The 20,753-nt window shown below is 36.0% G+C and overlaps 1 protein-coding gene across 16 annotated transcripts in view; it reads right to left on the reverse strand.

Moving 5' to 3' along the window:
- mical3a (microtubule associated monooxygenase, calponin and LIM domain containing 3a) overlaps positions 1 to 20,753 on the reverse strand; it is an 89,818-nt gene that overhangs the window by 67,562 nt on the left and 1,503 nt on the right. For all 16 annotated transcript variants that reach the window (XM_047822383.1, XM_047822377.1, XM_047822374.1 and 13 more), the window contains exon 2: positions 5,540 to 5,817. The gene's annotated coding sequence lies outside the window, so the exon portion shown is untranslated. The remainder of the gene's footprint in view (positions 1 to 5,539; positions 5,818 to 20,753) is intronic.

Here is a 20,753-nt window from a genome sequence, read left to right on the forward strand (position 1 = left end):
GCCAGATCTCTACAACACAATCCTTATCTGACCCAAACATCCATCTGACATGGCATACACATTTACATTACAGCATGTGGCATACACACTGCAACATAAGAAACAAACAAGTGTTCACAACACTGTCTGAGGATCAGATGTTGTCTGTATCCGATGCAAGACAACAACACAAGAACGTGCAACTGGGGTGTCGTAGCCTAGTGTTTAAGGTGTTGGGCTACCAATCGGATGTTCGAATCCCACATCCTGCAGAAAGTTGCGAGTTCAAATCTCACAGCCAGCAGAAGGTTGCGAGTTCAAATCTCACGTCCAGCAGAAGGTTGTGAGTTCAAATCTCATGTCCAGCAGAAGGTTGTGAGTTCAAATCTCATGTCCAGCAGAAGGTTGTGAGTTCAAATCTCATGTCCAGCAGAAGGTTGTGGGTTTGAATCCCACATCCACCTGGCTGCCACCACTCGGCCCCTGATCAAGGCTCTTAACCATCAATTGCACAGTTGTGTAAAATGAGATAAGGTGTCTGCTAAATGCTGTAAATGTAAATAATCCATCAACACTGAAAGAGCACGTGTGTGGCTGTGTTTACTGCAATCTGTGGATCATCTAAGCTTTCTAATATGTGCTTTATAGCTTATTCGATTGCATGCAGCTTATCTGGTATACTATACATGCACACAAAACTAATAGCTAGTGAGCCACATCATGAATGAACCTGATCGCCTTATTGACTGTAGGTGACTATACACACTAAGCCCAAACGCGCATGCGCGACAGAAGCCTGGTGTTTCTCAGCTCTTACCTTCATGGATCCTGTAAAACAGACACGATTTACAAGCAACCGCAGGCTGCTTCGCCCTTGACACGTTTTCACACAACGACGTTAATCCATTATACGTAAATATCCGCTGATCGCCGTGAACTTGTTAGTTTGGTCAGTAAATTATTTGCTTCTGAACACGTTCACATTCATACTGAAGGCGCTAATGGACTCGCCGAGGAGCCGATGGACTAAACTCCGTGGAAAGGAAGAATAGGGGGGTTAAAAAAAAGTGCACGGTTAAGTTTACGAAACAAGCTGTATATTTCACATGAGAAAAACTAAACTACTGATTAAAAAACGTAACCAGGTAGCTTCTGCTACGGAATGGTATTCCTGAATAAATGTAAATTATATGTAAATAGAAATATATTTCTGTACCCCCCCCCCTCCCACGAGGTGGAGCGTGCATTCCCACGATTTTAATCCTATTGGTTTCCCCCTGTGACGTAATCACGGGCGGTTACAGAAAAGCCTGCAGGTCCACTGAAGTGTTCTCAGTGCTCACTGTTTTTTAGTAACCGGTTTAGTTGTAAACTGTTTTATTTTTATTTTTTTTATTTTTTAAAGAGTAACCATTTTGTGCTAGTAAAAGCCTAGTTTAAAACACCTTAACTGTTGGTAATATCATATCTTAAATAAAGTAAACTAGTGTGAAAACTGTGGTAGCATTCAGTTATGGAAAACTAATCAATGGTGTGATGTGATGCAGTCAGACACAAACCTGTAACTGACAGGACAGTCAGGACAAGACAAACAAGACAGACAAAACAGTGCAGGACAAGACAAAAAGACAGTGCAGGACAAAAGACAGTGCAGACAAAAATATACAAGACAATACAAAAAAGACAATACACAAAAACAATACACAGAAACAGCGCCGACCAGTGTAAATACTGTATGTTCAAACAATATTGCGTGTGCAGTAATACTAGAATGAACACGGTGCTATAGCAGCAGTTACCTGAGATAATGTATTGTGCAAAACAGCTGAACGACTGAAATGTGAGACAGCATGTGCAAAGAGCAAAAAGCGTGAAAAAAAACAGCATGTAAACAGATTGATGGATATATATATATATATGTATATATATTGGAAGTGTGTGTATTTGGTGTAGGTCTGTGCAGTCCATACAGTTGATGTGCATGTGTGTTGTGTTGTGTTGTTTAATGTTCTTTCATGCTTCATATTATCACTTATAACTTATGAGGAACATAAAAGAACTTGTCATGTTAGAGAAACTAGAAATCACAGAAAAATTACTGAGCTTTACAAAAACCCCTGACACCGGAGACACGTGTTCTAGCCGTATAGAAAGTGTCAATGATTTAAAGAAATCAACGATTTTATTTGCCTTTGTTAAATAACAAATCATTTTTATTAATCATATTCATTATTATTATTATTATTGTAGTGAATGAGAGTGTGTGTGTGCCCTGCGATGGGTTGGCACTCCATCCAGGGTGTATCCTGCCTTGATGCCCGATGACGCCTGAAATAGGCACAGGCTTCCCGTGACCAGAGAAGTTTGGATAAGCGGTAGAAAATGAATGAATGAATGAATCTTTATTATTGTCTTAGATAAAAAGGAGCTTGATGTCAGTCTTTCAGGTGTCACATTTATCTCTATAAAGCCCATGGTTCATGGAGTGTCTAATATATTGTGTACACTGATCTGATTACAAGCTTCAGTGTCTTCACACATCAGTTAAACCCTCTGTGGTGTTCGGGTCAATTTGACCAATTTTATATTTTTATTAAAGGTTTTGCATCTGTTGTAAATCATCCACATTTACAGATGTATTTATGAGAGCTGTATTTCATAGCCAGCGACTGTAATAATCTTTTGTTTCTTAATAGTTAAATATAATATAATATAGTTCATAACTTAAATCTTAATATAGTTAAAGTAAATATTATACACTAATTAAAACATTGTTCCATTAAAAAAAATCTAGATTTCTGCCATCAATGTTTTTATTGCTGTATATATATATATTATATATATGCTGTATATATATATATTTTTAAACAAATTGTAACTTTATCAGAAAAACAAATTAAACTTTGATTGTTAAATGTGATGTATTAATTCTAAACATTAATCACAGATGTTATCTATATTGTTTGGGATTGCGAATATGTGTCAATTAGTTTTATCCATGTTTTTATTTCTGTAGTGCTTTTAAAACTCGGTCAATATTACCAAGAACTGTACCAAAGGATGCAAAGAGCGAAAAACAAACACTGCAATACAATGAGCTTTTTAGTAAAATATATAATTGATATATTGGATTGACAATTTTAGTTTGAAACAGTTAATGGTAGTAAACATGCATTTTTATATGGCATCTCAGGCAAACAGACACTTTCTGTGAAATTAGGTGGCCACTTTTACTGTAAAAAAAGCAAACCAGGCTCTCTGGTGGAAACCTCTCACAGGTTACCTAGATTTAACTTTTCCTGAAAAATAGAAGTCTGTTCCAGTTCTTTTTTTGGCACAACAATTCCTTTAAATCTGACTTATTCAGCATTTTATTGCACAAGTTTTCAACGCCATAGTATACTGCAACATCCCTCTAACAAATTAAAAATAATGTACATACGTAATGTAAAGATATGCGTCAGTAAGGGTATTTGGCATAGCTTTTCATGTCAGTTGTCCATTTTGTTCTAATTTTCAAGGCTCCTTGTGAGGTGTAATGTCAACCAAATGTTTTTCAGAACAGTGTGGAAAGGGAACATTTACTGTTCAGCCCAGCAATTAGTACAGAGTGATAAGAGACTGTGAGCCAGAAAGACCTCAGTGATTGCAAACTGTTGTTATTTTTTTCACATTTAAGTATTCACATTTATAATAAGAAAAGTCAACAGCACAGTAAATGACATTTCCTGTAATATATATCATAAACAGAAGTCAACACTGTAAGAGAGGCCAGCATTTCTCTGTTGATTTTGAAGCAATGAGGAACACATTTTGGTGTGACACTATAATCATGTACAAGGGGTTACTGCCCGAGAACATTTCTCAGTCTTCTGCAAAACAACAACATACCATTTTACATGACCTGAATAAGCCTGTGTCAAAAGCTGAGTTCATGAATTTGGCTGGGGAAGGAAGACAATTTAGCAGCACCAGACTTTTTTTGTTTGTAAGTCTGTTATGGAGCATGCATGGAGCTGCTCTTGAACATGAGTGAAAGTTATAAACATTAGATAAGGGGGTTTAAAATATCCTGATATGAGTGGTTTGAAGTATGTTTAGTGCTCGTACACCCCAAACCAAGCACGAGGTGTTGAGCTAACACTATCAGCACTCTCTCACTGTTCTAATCCCTCAACACACCCACACTCACACTCCTGTATGCACTGAGATAATTAGTCTATAGACTGAACCTCACTGTGACATCCTGATAGACAAACGAAGCCTTATACAATATCGTGTTTCACATCTCACAAGTAGATCAGCTGTCTGAGATCAAATAAATGTACTTTATAATCATATTTCTTATGTAACACACATGGATCCAGTTTTAGTCAATATATTAAAACATTTCTGCTGTCATCATCGTTACTACCTGCGAAATCTGGAGTGACACTGCATACGGATTCAGTGTTCTATTTTAAGCAGTACAAAAATCCTGTACTAAACAATTTGCACTACTGAAGCAAGAAATGGTTTATAGAAGGACTTACTGATAGCTTACATATGTTAAGTATTAGCCTACAAATACAATTCATGGGAAATGGCAGCATAAATGTTTAGATATTGTATCTTGTGAGACTGACTATTTAAGACTATTCTGTTACGGCTATTTTATGTAGGGAAAACAATCCTTGGTGTGTAAAATGTAATTGTTTAAGACATACAATACTGATTTTTAAACAATACCATGGACAATAATACAAAATATTCAAAAGCTATAAAACAGCAGTGCTTTTATTGTGATTAACGTAGTCTCTTACAGTATGAATAGAATAAGAATGCTGTTAGTTGAGCCAATAAACATCTCCTTTGAACGTCTCATTGCATTTTATGCAGTCAGTGATGCACTTTATGCTAATGTTCCAGTTGCAATGATCCATTGTCATCATGCAATGATCAGCTGCCCTTTCAAATCGATAACACTCAAGCCATCAGAAACATGGCATTCAATCACAACGATGATCATGCCTGTCATGCAGCATTATCATAAAAACAACTCGCACAGAGGCTGGAAGGGAGAGCTGTATATGGCTTGAGTCAGTGTACTGGATTAATGTAGGTAAACTGCCCGCGAAACAGATAGTGGTTCCACAGAAGCTAAACCCTTGCTAGTGCTGATCTATAAAAAGAAGTTAATGGGAGCATTGAAGAGAGCAACCCACAAAGAGCTTAGCGCAGATTATGTAACATCAGACACAGGCATCCACTCTTTATCAACAAGCCAATAAATGGGGCTTCAAAACATGTCTCAAATGGTCTTATTTATATTCACATCTGTATTTCTTCTGAAGGCCAATGACAACAGTAAAACAGGAGAACATGTCATGTGATGCTTTCTAACACCGAGAACTATTCCCTTATGATAGAAGAGATGAGTGATGTCGTCTAGTCAGAAAGAAGGGAGATAGCTCAGGATATTGCATTGATATGGAGTAAATAAGCAAGCACTGCTACAAATAATTAAGCACACAGCAGGACCATCAAAGCAGAGGAGTGAAATCAACAGCATTGTACTTACCCTGATAGCTACTACGGAGCACAGCGTCTGTCGCTTCTGAGCTTCCTCCTCCTTTTTCTTGTATCCTTTCTCTGTTTTTCTGTTTCCTATTCCTTCTTTCCTACACCCATGAGATGCAGACTGGTCCAGAGCTCATTGCCATGGTTACGGGACGTGGAAGATTTGATCATGTGATTTGGTTGGCAGGCAAGAGGACAGGCAGAGCAGCCCAAAGCCCCTCCTTCCTCAGATGATGCTGAGCATCCCGTCTGTTCACAAAGACCAAGCACCGTGTGCTCCTGTGAACACACAATGGATGTCTTATGAAGATGAAGACGGGTGTGGCGAGTATGAGGAGGTGTGTGCATGTGTGGGTGTGGGTGTGTGTATGGGGGGATGATTAGGGCTTTGAGTAAGACAGTCAGTGCACCATAGTGAGTCTGTGTACAAAATGTACTGTTGTGCAGCAGGGCTTCCAGGATACAGGAATAACACACCAAGAAGACAGCCAGGCATTCCTACGTCCTCCCAAATGTGGCTGCTTGACCCGCTGGCCTCACACACTCTTAGTGAGGCAGTTATTTATAACAGAAGAATCCTGGGACAGTTGCACTACTGTTAGCCAGTGTGTAAGGTTTTGGATTGTGTTATGGAGATGACCCACAAAAAGCTTTCCTCTATTCTACACTATTCCTTTCTAAGTCTCATCAATCAATTACACGTCCCTCAACTCACATAAAAAACAATTTAAAACCTTTTAAGAACAAAAGGAATTTATGTCTACCAACAAGCTAGATTAATATTTGAACACAATTATCGTTTTGTTATGTATTTGAGCCAACTTCTACAATACAGTATATTGTAATTGAATACATTAAATAATGCCTTAAAGTGCTCGTTTACAAGTAAGCAAATAGGTCTAGGGTTAGTTTTCAAGAATTAAAAAATTTAAAGAAGACTACAGCACAAGATATAAACAATTTGAAAGCTTAAAAAACAAGAAGTAGTTTTTTGGGTTTGCCAAAAACATCCTGGAACTACAAGTGAACTGGTGAGACAAATGTCAAATTGTACCAGAATAAAGTATGTATTACTTTCACCATATCAAATTGTCCTTATATCAACATGAAGGGATACAGAAAATCTCCATTCATCATTCCCAGGCAACAAGCTCCAACTTCTTTAATTACTTGGTAATAACATTCGGAACAGTTTCACATGCACTAAGTTGGATACAGTTAGTTCAGTCATCTGAAATGATTATGCTGGGAAAAGGCATGCATTACTAGAAGAAACAACGTTTAACATTTCCTTTGTTAAAGCTTGTTTGTGTTGTGACTCTGTGGCATTACTGTACCGTATGAGTCTTGGTGCATTCAGACCCCGGGTTGATCATAGTGGGATCTAATTAGTCCAGTGTGGAGGATGATTGGGCAAATAATGGAGTGCCTTTGTGTCATGGATGCGTAGGATAAATTAGTGAATTAGGACTGGAGCAAATCTCTGGTCTGCTACAATGCCGGATATTCAATTTCGTTAAGAAGGAAATCGATATGCATGCTTTTGGAAAGGGTGTGGGTAGATACATAACATACATTATAATTATTACGTATGTCTGTTTTTGTTCCCACAGTCATGTACACCACCCTTTTGCATAATGTGGCATAATAACTGCATAATAACAAAATCAAGTTATTGCATAATAACTTCTTTAAAGAGTCTGCAAGTAAATCTGGATGTTATTAGTAATATCTTCGTTGGACATACACACACAAAACCACACACACACACACACACACACACACACACACACACACACACACACACACACACACACACACACACACACACACACACACATTTCGAGTAATCTTTCTTCTCTAAACGCTGAAGTCATAGGTTCAGTGTGTAGGAGCCTTGAATAAAACATAAGAAGCCTGTCAGCTTTTAAAAGGCGGACTCAACTAAGAAGATTGTCTTTCCAGCAATACAAGAGCCATACATAGCTTTTGGTCCATATGAGCATTATTGGTTGTGTGCTTATTGATTTTGGAACAAGATGGAACGAACCTGTCAGTAATTGACATTAACCAACTGTGGACTATTCTGTCAAGCAGAGAGATGGTAGAAAAAAACAAGCTGTTAGCATGAATGTATCAAAATGCATATAAGCTGGGATGAAGTTGTGAACATTGATTCATCCTTCCTGTTATGGTTAGTTTCGAATTTCCACTACTGGCATTGATTATTGTCATCTAATACAGAACCATAACCCATTTTTGGAAAAGAAGCTGTTTGAAAGCCTTAAAGCCTCTTTGGTGGGATTTTGGGAATATGCATGTACAGTATAACAGAAGGTAAGTTAAAGGATTATACATGGAAACATAGTAAACCTTTCCTTTCTACAAGGCATACATGCAGTACATTCATAACAATAATGAACTGTGCCAAATGAAACACTCCAAAACATGTCTTTCTTCACATCATTAGTTCTTATACATTACTGGTGATGTTTATATAATCAGCCCATCTCATATGACACCATCCTTTATTCTAGCATATGCAGTGCTGTGAGGGAATGAGAGAAATACACTGACGAAGACAAAAAACATGAGAGGATATGCAGATAGGAGTGGGGAAGGAAAAAAAAGGAGGACAGGTAGAGAAAGGAACAATCTGATATTCCCTGTGTATACAAGATACAAGATATGCATATTCAACATATACATTTTTTCCCCAATCCATTATGTCAGAAAGCTAGTATAAGTGTCAATCACATGAGATTTTGTCATGCACAGGGTTGTTTAAGGATCCATATGTATTTCGATTTTGTGTGTGTATGGAGGCCTTTGATGGACTAGAATCCCATCCAGGTTGTACTTCCACCTCACACTGAGTAGTTCTGGAATAGGCTCCAGTTCCTCTGAACCTGAAGATGAATGATATTCTTTTATTTGTTAAGCAGCCGTATTTATCATGGGCTCAGGACACTGTGTGTTTGGAGTTTCACATGTTCTCAGATTTCCTCCTACTATCCAAAAACCTGCAAATAGGCAGAATGACTTTGATAAATTAAGCCCCAGTGTGAATAAAGGTCCACTGCAACGTACCGTCGTCTCATGCCTGGCTAGGTGGTTACTGAATAATAATTATTATTATTTTGGCTTTCACAAAATGCTCTGAGCGACTTTATATACTTAAAACAGGTTATAATTTGTTTTCACCACCATAGTACCATTATAATAAAATATAATGTTTAAACTGATGAATACATTATTTCCAGTATTAATTTATTTATTAAGAACTAAACAATTTCTTAATAATTTTATACTTGATTTTCCCAGTGAAGTAGTTATAAGAAACTTCAAGTAGGTTAATTGTTTTAGGGTATTTGATATAAAAAGTCAATTAATTCTCATAATTCAAGGCAACTGAATATGTAGCAAAGCCTCCAATGTCATATATAGATAAAAGAGAGTGATAAGTTGACATATTTATGGAACAGAAAATCGGTAAACTTATGTTTAATATATTTGCAATCACATCTATCTTACATGTATCTGGAGAGTTTTAAAAACAAACTATCATTAATGGTTACATTATTCTTTAAGTTCTTAAGTCTAATAACCCGCTATTTATTTTCTCTTGAAAAAGTACATAAAGCCATGATGACATTAATGGGAAAATAAGATGTGCAGTTTAAATGAATTTTTAGTATTTTTTTTATATTCTTATATTCCTTTTATTGAGTCTTACCCACAGACCCACAGAACTAACTGTCTGATTCTCTCTCTCTCTCTCTCTCTCTCTCTCTCTCTCTCTCTCTCTCTCTCTCTCTCTCTCTCTCTCTCTCCCTCTCTCTCTGTGTGTGTGTGTGTGTGTGTGTGTGTGTGTGTGTGTGTGTGTGTGTGTGTGTGAGAGAGAGAGAGAGAGAGAGAGATAGAGAGAGAGAGAGAGAGAGAGAGAGAGAGAGAGAGAGAGAGAGAGAGAGAGAGAGAGAGAGAGAGAGAGAGAGAGAGAGAGAGAGAGAATCAGGCAGTTAGTTCAATACAGGGGTTCATAAAAGGCCTTTATAAGAATGCAGGTCAAAAGGCCTCAGTAATGATGCATGCAGTTCTTTTGAAAATCTCATCTATTATAAGTCTGTTACAGCCCATTAGGATTCTACACTGGCACGATTGTACACATAAAGCAGAGCTATTGTGGGCAAGAATACATGTTAAATACTGTTAAATATAAATAGATAAACTTATAGTTTATGTTCTTGAATCTTCTTCACATTTAGCAAACATACAGTACAGAATATAGATTGTGTTATTACTATTGGAAGCAGAAGAGTAAACTCTGAAATTCCTGTAAACTAAGGACAAAACTCCACAATTGTCCTGCATTCTCTTTGGGATGAAATAAACATTACACATCTGCAACTAACCACCAGAGAAATGCATCTGCTTGAGTTGGCAATTTAGAGAGAAATGCAGACAAATTACAGGTAAGGTTACTGTCATTGAAACCTGTCACGCTCTCTCAGTATTAATCAGAGTGAGGTTATATTTCAAAGTCCTGTAACCTGCTCTGAACACTTCATCTTTCAAAACCAGATCAAATTCTGAATGCTAATCAGACATGTGCAAGATACAGTAGCAAGTATTCATGAATCAAGCTTTAGTATAAGTTAATCAAAAGCTCCTGGTTACATAAATGTGTCTGGGTAGTTTAAAAAATAATAATAATAATAATAATAATAATAATAATAATAATAATAATAATAATAATAATAATAATAATACATTTTTAATTCACTTAAAAATTGTAACTTTTTTATTTTCTAAATTTTATTAAATAAAAAAAAAAAGTAAGGAATTTTTATATTCCTGTAAAGCTGCTTTAAAACGATGTAAAACATTTTTAAAAAAACACTATACAGATACATTTTAATAAAACTTAAAAAAAAATTAAAAAATAAAAAATTCAAGTAGAAGTACAGCACAGACCATGACAAGTATCATTTCCTCTGGAGAAACAATTAAAGTATCAATGCAAACATCTCCAGTACAATAAATACTACGACTGGTCAAAGCTCTCCTCTGTCCAGCCAGTTTACTGGGACTCTACTGAGTGTTAGATCATCAGAATTTAACCTTCTCATTCATCATTCTTTATCATATAGTAGGACAGCATTGACAAAGCCACCAGTTAAGATGAAAGCTATCAGGATGTGGTAGTGCACCCTGTTTACGCATTGTTGCAAAATGTTGGGACTAAAACATGCAAATGACTTGAGGTCAGAATTTGCTTTGAGTAAAATATATGCCCGCATAGACAGTGGTACCATTTTTGCTAACTTAAAATAAAAGTATTCATAATGGAATAAATTTTGTTTGGCTGTCCCTTCGAACTGAGTTTAAGCTCAGCTTTTCACTTAATGCTTAACCAAACTTATCTCAAATTTTTAATACAATGATATATTTTCCTAGAATGAGGTATGTTTATTTGAAAGAGACTATAAAGCATCGCAGTGGACTGGCATCCCATCCACAGTCCATTCCTGCTTCATGCCCAGTGCTTCCAAGTTCGGCTTTGGATTCACGACCATGACCTAGATGAAATGACTAATAAGATGATTGAATGACTTACAAAGCACTTCTGTCAGTCACCCTGGACAGCACTTGAACACAAGAGAACACAACCCTTTCGACAAGGGTCAACAGCTCTAAATGACACGTCCACATTTGTGACTGGGTATAAATACACTTCTACAGTATAATGCAAGATACTTAAGGTGTATTTAAAGTCATTGCTGATGCCAGAAAAAGGGATGAAACAGGGAGTGCTAAGTGACACAGTAAGTAGCATAGACTTAGCTGAGATACCAGACAGTCCTTTGATCTTATTGGCTTTCCATTTGGTGCAGAAACAAGTGATTTGAAGTATTGATCAGCGTGTGCTCTTTAATCAGACCTAAGCAGGTTAGTGATTGATTTACAGTCTATTCTTTTGTGAATCTCTAGTCTAGTTCATGCCATTCTCACAAAGCAGCCCGGTCCAGGCATATAGCAACCTGGTGATTTAACCTATCAACTGAAAAACAAACATCCATAAAATTATATTTATATAATATATTTCCATTATCTCATACTGTTGCTGTATACTTTAATAAGCCTATTTTATTTTTTAATGCGATTCACAAGTAGATTTCTATTTCCCCAAAACTGTATCTGTGTAATGCATTATCAAATTTAAAAAAAAAAAAGAATCCACACTGCACCCTGAGTATACAGGCATTGTACATCTATTACAGTAATGCTTACCTTTATGTTTTTTTTTTGTTTTTTTTTTTTACTTCTTTAAAAAACATTTTGCATGTATAAAAGAAGCATCAGTTGCCATCATTTTTTTCTTAAGGCACATAGGTCTCAATTTCATGTGAAGGTTATAAACAAGCTAAGAGCATAAATGATTGTTTTATCATATATACTGTAGGTTGCATATGAAAGATATACAAACAATTCAATGTAAATTCTTCAAGACTGTTTGAATTAATCTTTATTTTAGGAATGGGTTTAGAAAACTAATCCACATAAAATCCACACTTTTACTATTCAGTCCCTCCTTTTTGTGTATCCTCTGATTTAATGACAGTAGATAATTATAATTTCTCATTTTCAACACACAGAATTTTAATCATCTGGTCGTGATTCAACACCCAACGGTTACACAATGATCCTCAAATGCAGCCAGACCACAACTTCCTGCCATGTTACACAACCCAAAGCTGTAAATGTAATAAAGGCTGTGAGATTGTACTGCAAGCTTGCAATAACTGTCCCTTCCTTAACAATGCTCAGCTCTGCTTTAGCTAAAGACTATAAAGCAGTAGGAGTGAACATGTAGTATTTAACATTTGGCTGAACTCCCAGCCTTGACGTCATGTAATAAATATGCTGAGCTTTAACATAATCCATGGCATCCATGAAAGAAACAAGAAAGTTACAATTACAGGGCAACTAATTTTTTTAGTTTGAGGTCAAATTAAAACATAGATATAGAGCAGCATGAAAGCATACTAGCATGAAAAAATGATTAAAACTAAATGGATATACAATTATCAACACCTGAGTTGACTATTTCAATAACATCACAACCTGAAGTTGTTTTTTTTATTCCTATTAGGTAACAGCAATTTGCCAACAATTTAAAAAGTTTTGTTGATTAAACAAAGACATGTAGTATTTTTTTAGCTATTTATAGTTAAATTTAATGTTGTGGAACATCCAAAAATTAAGTACAAACTGTTATTTCCTCAAAAGCCTTTTTTTTAATCTCTCTAGAAGTAATTATGAAAAAATAATTACATTTATTATGTCACTTAGAAAGCACAAATTGCAAAGTCTAGTTTTCCTGTAGATTCTCAGGAATGTTAAAGGTATAGCTTTATATGAAGACATATAAATGTTAAATAAATGTCTCCTAGAAGAACTTTCAACAACTTTTATAGCTTTTCGTAGTGAAATAAAGGCTAGACTAAATTTATTTGAGCGTTTGTCCCTGGACACTATAACCTTGTAATAGAATGAACGCAATGCTATGAGTTATTGCTAACATTGTTGTCAGAGAACACTTTCTGACCAGTCTGATGCGATAATTCAACATCGTATAAACCCTGGCATTCTTGGGGAAAAATAATTCCAAAGGGTTCCTGCACTTCCAGCCTGTAAATTTGTATATTATTGTATACATTTATATTGTGTATATTATCACTAACCTATCCTATTTCAAAATCGTTTTCTACATTTTATTGATTATGGATTAATTGTTTTTGTCTTGTCTTCTATTGTCTTTTGAAAACACCATGGCTTTCTAACTACAATAAATTCAGTTATTCAGTTATTCATGGATGTCTTCATATATATCTGAGAATCAGTGTCATATAGGAATCAGTAAACCCTTGACTCATGCTCATTCCATCCAACACAGTTTTACACTGATAGAAAATCACTGTACATGCACACACATACAGTGCACACAGTGCAGCTGTTCAAATATTGTGACATGTGATTGCACCCGAATACAAAGGGTCTTATTCAGCTTGAGCTAAGAGACAAAAGGAAGAAAGAAGAGGACAAAGTCCCCCATTTGACCGCTATGTGTCCCCAGCCAAAAGAAAGCTTTGTTTAACACACTGCATAGCGATGCTCTGGAGCTCTCTCCAACAACTCTATGGCTTCCTTCAGTCTTTCACCAGAGACAACACAAACAAATCTCTCCACAGAAAATTTACTATAATGACACAGTCCAAAAATGATGTTAAGCCTCATAAGAACATTTTGGGAGATTGGAATTACTCATATTCATATTCAAGTGTGAAATATGCTATTGAGAACACTCTAGCTGTAAGTGATTTTCACAAGATCGTAATATTTCCTTTCATTTTCATTTCATTTACATATTTACAAATAATCCTGAGTAACTCTGAGAAGTGTGTTGTAGTCTTCATCAAATATATCTTCATGTTAGTTAAATTAACAAGGACTAGCATTAACAATTAACAAGGTTAAGATTTGAGACTTAACTTTGGTGACTCAGTGTGAACAGAATGCTAGTCCTTGTGAACTGCACTGCTACAAAATGTCTTTAAAATAAACTAAAATTAAATAGAGAATAAAACTTAGCATGCCGGTATGAGTTGATTACTTTACAATAAAGCAAGTTGCAAAGTATGTCATTCCTCTTACAATTTTCCAATTATTCAAATGTTTTAATAATATCATGGGGCATAGTCCATACTTACATATTTTTTTCAAGAGTATGCCATACTCAGTTTCTAATTACATTCAATGGTGTAAAATATCTTCGCCTTAGTTCCTCTTATCACTTACATAAAAGTAGTAATAAACAGTAGTTGAGTCATTTCAAGTTAATAAGCTAAAAAATGCTACAAGCTACATTCTCCAATACAAAGATACAAACGACAACAGATTTCCAACACTGCGACTTTTCTGTGTTGGAAATCTGTTATTGGAAATGCTGGACGTTTCTGACCCTGAGGGCTCCTTCCATGCATGTTGCATATATTTTATACATATAATTATAAATTGACAAAAATCTTCATAATTTTACTTTGTTACACAATTGAATCCATTTTGAATATGAGTTATATTACATGGAGTGTAATCTAAAGTCCTTGTGAATTAGCTGCTATAGAGCTGATAACGTATTAGAATATGATAATTTACACAAAACTTTGATTTGCTGCTATAAAAAATGAATCGATGCCTTCTGACTTGAGTTCAACAATGCTAATCTAAAAAAAAAAATCTATTCAATTTGTAGCATTTAACCTTTCCACAATGGAAACAATATGTGAGTGTGTGGCCTTTCTTCTCCTTCTTTCCTTTACTCCACTGAGGGATTCCTCAGTGCTTACGAGCAGCCTAATAAATACAGAAAGCCATGAAAGCATTTTTATGTGGATGATGCTTTAGGATTACAAACTACAAACAGGATTAGAAATTCTGTCCAAGCAAATCAACTTAAGATAGACTAATATAGGTAGATCTTAAGGGCAAAAGGTGTTAATGACTCCAGATCTGGATCCCTTGACATTTAAATCATTAGTTTTAGGTTAATAAACTTAATTCTATTCTGGTTTAGCACTGAAGGTTCATATTTTGCTTGGTGTAAATAGTGTTGATGTCACAGTAAAGCATAGATTTGTGTTGAGCCGACAGCACAAAGCTGGTCATTTTTTTAATAACTCACTTCAGATAATACGACGAGGATGTCATCTGCGTACAATGCTTGATTAAAAAAAAGAACCAGGAAGGATGTAAGGAATAAGGATGCAATCTTAAAACAGCTAGATAATAGACATCTTAATGACTGGCCAGTAAATATTATGGTACCAGAAACGTTTGGAATCTACAGAATGTAAACTAAAAAAATGAACCAGTTCTAGCTTTCTAAAATTAACACACATGCAAACCACACAGATCCAAGACAATAAAATTTCTGGAAGATGTTAGTAATACAAATAAGTATGTGTTGGTAATCATTTATATGGCCTCTCATTTACAAGGATTTTGCCAAAAAAAAAAAAAGACATTAGCACAATTACAATTACAGCACTGTTACTGAACTCTTAATTGGTGTATTTTCAGAGGGAACATTTCCTTAATGTGCAGATTGGGCAGTTTGTTAATAATGATTCATGATTTCAGGAACAAACTAAGCAGGTAGCATGGTTTAATAGTTAAACCATAGTTAGGTTTTTTACAGAGATGTGATCCTCAACATTTATAGCAGTACAATGAGCAACACTTCATGACTGAGAGAGATAGCAGGAAAGTTCCCAGAGAGACCACAGGCTTATTTAAAGGTTAGAGATTGTCTGGATTCAGCACAAGTCAAAGCCTGCAATTTTCCACCAAAATAGACTTCTGGGAAATTTCATGATGGGAATGTTGCAAATTGCTAAGTAGGATTTTCTTATTTTAAGACATTGTATTATATATTAAATAGAATTTCACTTGATGTGACTAAAGATAGTTAAAAAAATCATGGAAATTACAGAAATATTTTAGCCATTCCTCATTCTGCATCATTTTATCAGACACATTTCTATCAAATTAGACCTTTACTCTAATGACCATGCTTTTTTAAAGCTTGAAATCTAATCACTATTATTTCTACATAGATTGCTCTAAACTAGCATTAACTTTCACTGAAAAAAGAAAAGTGACTGTATGAAACAGAAAGTTCTTCTTCTTCTTCTTCTTCTTCTTCTTCTTCTTCTTCTTCTTCTTCTTCTTCTTCTTCTTCTTCTTCTTTTTCCAAGAGAATAGATCCTTTAGATCTGTCTTAGTGCTGCGTAACAGCACTGGATGTTTCCACCAAGGCCTTGTCCGGGCTTGACACTCTGTAACTGATGTCAGTTGTTTTTATACTTTTGTATTGAATTTTGGAATGAATCATGTTTGGCTCTTGGTGCTCAGTATGACATCAGTTCAATGTCTCATTTTGTAAATGTGCTTAGGCCCTTCCCTTTTCATTCACAACCTAGAAAGAAGCCTAAATGATTTATTTGCCATTTATTTAGACAGAAGTACAACTACAAGCTGAAAGGTTAAATGTTTTTTTCTTCTGCATGACAGGATTTCGGTGAGACAAAAATGTTAGTTGATGTCTTATTCAATTAGAAGCTGATTAATGATCTGAAATCAAGGAAGTGTCCAAGTTTATGGCACAATAACTATCGTGCTATGTCAGGTATTCTCTACTGACAAATACTGTATCTTTTTACTTTAGTAGTCTAAAAAACAGATCTTCTGGCCACCAAAACTCCACCCTGCCACTCCCTGAGGTAAGCACAGTCATACCCACGTTCAAAAGCAAACACTGACTTTGAGAAATATTCCAGTGTTTCATAACCTAATGTGTGTTTACTACCTCTATATATCGTGTACGACAGATTACTGCAGCTGATTGTTTCAACATATTTCCGTGTACTTACTCACGGTAATGGTAAGCTACCATTCTAGTAAATATGCTATGAGGGCTTATACCATAAATATCACAAAATTTATTGTTTAATCATTAATAACCAAAAAGACTTTTTGCTTCAGTGTTGGATGGTTAGGATGTATCGCATTTCCTTGAGCATTATATACAGGATCAAACCAGGGACTGTGGAGCTCAGAGGAATTATATTATTATATATTATATACACAATATTACAACAGCCCTGTCATAGTAGGTGAGTTTTGAGAAGGATCTTTTTCTGTACCACACACATTTCTTGCCTATGGTGATTACATTTATACTGTAGATACAGCACATCAAGTTGAAAAATTATGTTTGCTTTAAAGACCAGGCAACAACTATCTACTGCCATCTATAAAGATGGGCAGACTTTATAGAAGTTTTCATCCTTAATAAACTGGGATCAATAACTGTGTTGTGCACTTTTGGACCACTTAAAGTTATATCAACCCTTACAACACTTTTTATACAATATTCATTATTGTTGTGACTCAGACCATTATTTCATTTTTATAACGAAGGTGAAAAACACTTCCACAAGCTCTAACTTACAGACTATCAGCTCTTCATCCTTTTGGCTGACTGAGTGAACAATTGGAATCGTCCATCCTCCTTTCTTCTGATCACTCTTTCTGCTCATTCTGCCTTCTAAAACACGCTTTAATGTTCTCTGTGTGTGATGGAGAATGACAGAGGACTCATGATTATCTTTTCAGCTTAACCTCCACCCGTCATCATATTTCACAACAGCAACGCTGACATATGAGCATGCATTAGATATGTGAAGAGAAACAAGTGAGGAGCAGAAACACAGGAAATATGATTCTTTGGGTTTCAGGGACAGCTGGAGTGCAATTTTAATCCTTCTTTACACACACACACACACACACACACACACACACACACACACACACACACACACACACACACACACACACACACACCAAACCCCAAACACACACTATAATGGCAGTACCTCCAATTGTCCTGGACATTAATAATAATAATAATAATAATAATAATAATAATAATAATAATAATAATAATAATAATAATAATAATAATAAGATTGCTCAGGCATATCACAATATTGTCAATGCATAAATTAACAGAATTTCTTTTTTTTTAATCTTAAAACTTGGATAAACCCCCAAACAACTGCCTGTATTTTTCCAATATAAGTGACTTTCAAGTAAACAGATTTTCTGTCTTTTTCCACAATAAAATATAATTTATCTCATTTATGTATATTTTTATGTATTAAAAGTTATATTTTCTGTCCATGGTAATGGGTAGAGAAGTATTATTGGAGTATTACTGGAGTTATGGAAAGAAGAAGTCTCTTCCTAACAGCTGGTCAGTGAGACTAATCATGCTTTTTTATTTGCCACAGAAGGTGGAGAGCGATAGAAAGGAAGGAAGAAAGAGAGTGAGAACTGTCCCTCAACCCAGACCACTTTGGCCTAGGTTTAAGCAGCCACCCTGCAAGCTCTAAAGTGTTATTTTACAGAAGCCTAAAAGCAGAATTTAGTATCTAATGACCCATATGCTCTTAGTCGTGCCAGTTCGTTCAGCTCAGTGCACTGTCAGCTTTGTGTGGCCTTGGACGGAAGTTGCTGGCCTCATCCTGAACATGTCCTTGGCTGAGAAACTGCTCTCTCTCTTTAAGCAGGTTAATGGCAGAGGAAAAGCAAGAATCTGGCATAAACTCACTGCAGCGATCCAGTGATCCTTCACTATTCCATTGACAAACACACAAACAAACAAATTTGTGTGAGAAAGCAATGGAAAAGAGCCAAATGCTATGGATGCTTAGTCAAGGCAGATAGAAAGTGAGAGAGAGTGAAAAAGGAAAAACTGTGAGAGAGTTTCAGTGTACTACATTTTGGCTTTGTGTATTCAATGCAACACTCTGTAAACCCTGTAATCTCCCCCTGCCTGTGTGCTGGGCTGGAGCCGAGACTGAGGATTAAAGTAGAATACTACTCTCATGCAGACAGAGAGAGAGAGAGAGAGAGAGAGAGAGAGAGAGAGAGAGAGAGAGAGAGAGAGAGAGAGAGAGAGAGAGAGAGAGAGAGAGAGAACGGGAAAGAGAAAAAGAGTTGAGAGATGGACAGCTTTCCTCTCAGGCTTGACACTACGACTCTTTAAAACTTGGCCCTGATTCTTCAGATAATTTAAATGCGGCTAAACTGCCAAGAGATTTCACTGACTCAGCTGAGCTCTATCTATCACTGAAATGAACTGTTATGCTCATATAATTCAAATGATTCTTACAGATGTTATCCTTCCTCTCAGATTTGTTCTGTGAAGATTAAGGGAAAAGATAATCACAACAATGTAAAGCAACATAAGACGCACAGCAGCTTCCCATGTGGTATAATATAGGGTTTAAGCAGCCTTCACATTGTGTTAATCTATAATTCTGAACAAGGGAAGCGGTGACTCAGTGGTTAAGGCTTTAAAAGGAAGGTTGTGAGTTCAAATCCCAGCTGTAACTGTTGGCCTCTTAAGCTAAAACCTTCATTTTCATCTGTTTAGATGTACATTCAAATGGATAAAATCATCTGCCAAATGAGCACTTAAAACAATAAGCGTGACTTTGAACTACAAGTCACATTTCTGTAGTTAATCCAACTACTAAATAATCCTATGTATAATCTGTATAAAACCAAGGATTAGGACCATATGGCTACACATTCCTGTTGGGGATTTCTATTATTACACTAAACCCTCAGAAGTTGCATGTCCATACAGAATTCAGAGCAAATACTGTATAAACTCCGCCTGACTATATGCATGATATGTCTTCTTCAAGCATACAGCTTTAACTTTGAACAAAATAAAATCAGCAATGGAGTCCTGGCACATGGCCAGACCAAATCACTCAATGCAGACAAAAGAATAGCAGAATAGCATGTGTGGGGATATGTGACATGCAGTGGCACCCCGCACGGCTCCTCAGACAAAAAACGAGCTTCCTCATGGAATGCTAAGTGGCCCAGAGGCTCTGAGAAAGGCAGCCACAGAGCTGTAAACGGGAGGTTTTGGAAATGGAGTTGAAGAAAGATGTGGCATGGGCAGTAAATCTGTCTGGTGCATAAGAATACAAGGCTGAGATGTGAACGGTCCACGTCAGCATGGCTTGTGGAAGCAAGCAAAGAACAGTTGGATAATATATTTTATCCTAGAGCATTTTGCAGTGTCATGGTGGCCCCAAATTCAATAAAAGAATCCAGACTGAAAGCATGACCTTTGGTTATTATTCAACACCCACATTAAAGCTCAAATACTCATAAAAAATGACAATGACTAGATTCAATATCTGTTCAACACTTTTCTTCATTTCAGGGCATGTCACAACAATAAATGACCTGGATCATTCACTAATGGCACAGAGCTTGAAGACATATGTTCATGTCAAAATAACCAATGAGAGCCCTCGATTAGCACAGTCCTCCCACACAAGAAGCCATGTGCTCTCTGTCTCAGGAAACACCCAGAAAATTAGGAACAATGACAGAGTAGTAATGGGAACAATAAAATAAGTATGAAACAAGTATGGAAGCTTTCATTTGACACATTATTTGTTTGTGGAAATTCTATTATGTGGTAAGTTTGGTGTTCATTAATATGCAAACACACTATAATTCTACATATCTAGAGAAATATTTAGCACTCCATGGTTTTATTT

The sequence above is a fragment of the Tachysurus fulvidraco genome, chromosome 13 (assembly GCF_022655615.1).
Source record: "Tachysurus fulvidraco isolate hzauxx_2018 chromosome 13, HZAU_PFXX_2.0, whole genome shotgun sequence".
Classification (NCBI taxonomy): Eukaryota; Metazoa; Chordata; class Actinopteri; order Siluriformes; family Bagridae; genus Tachysurus; species Tachysurus fulvidraco.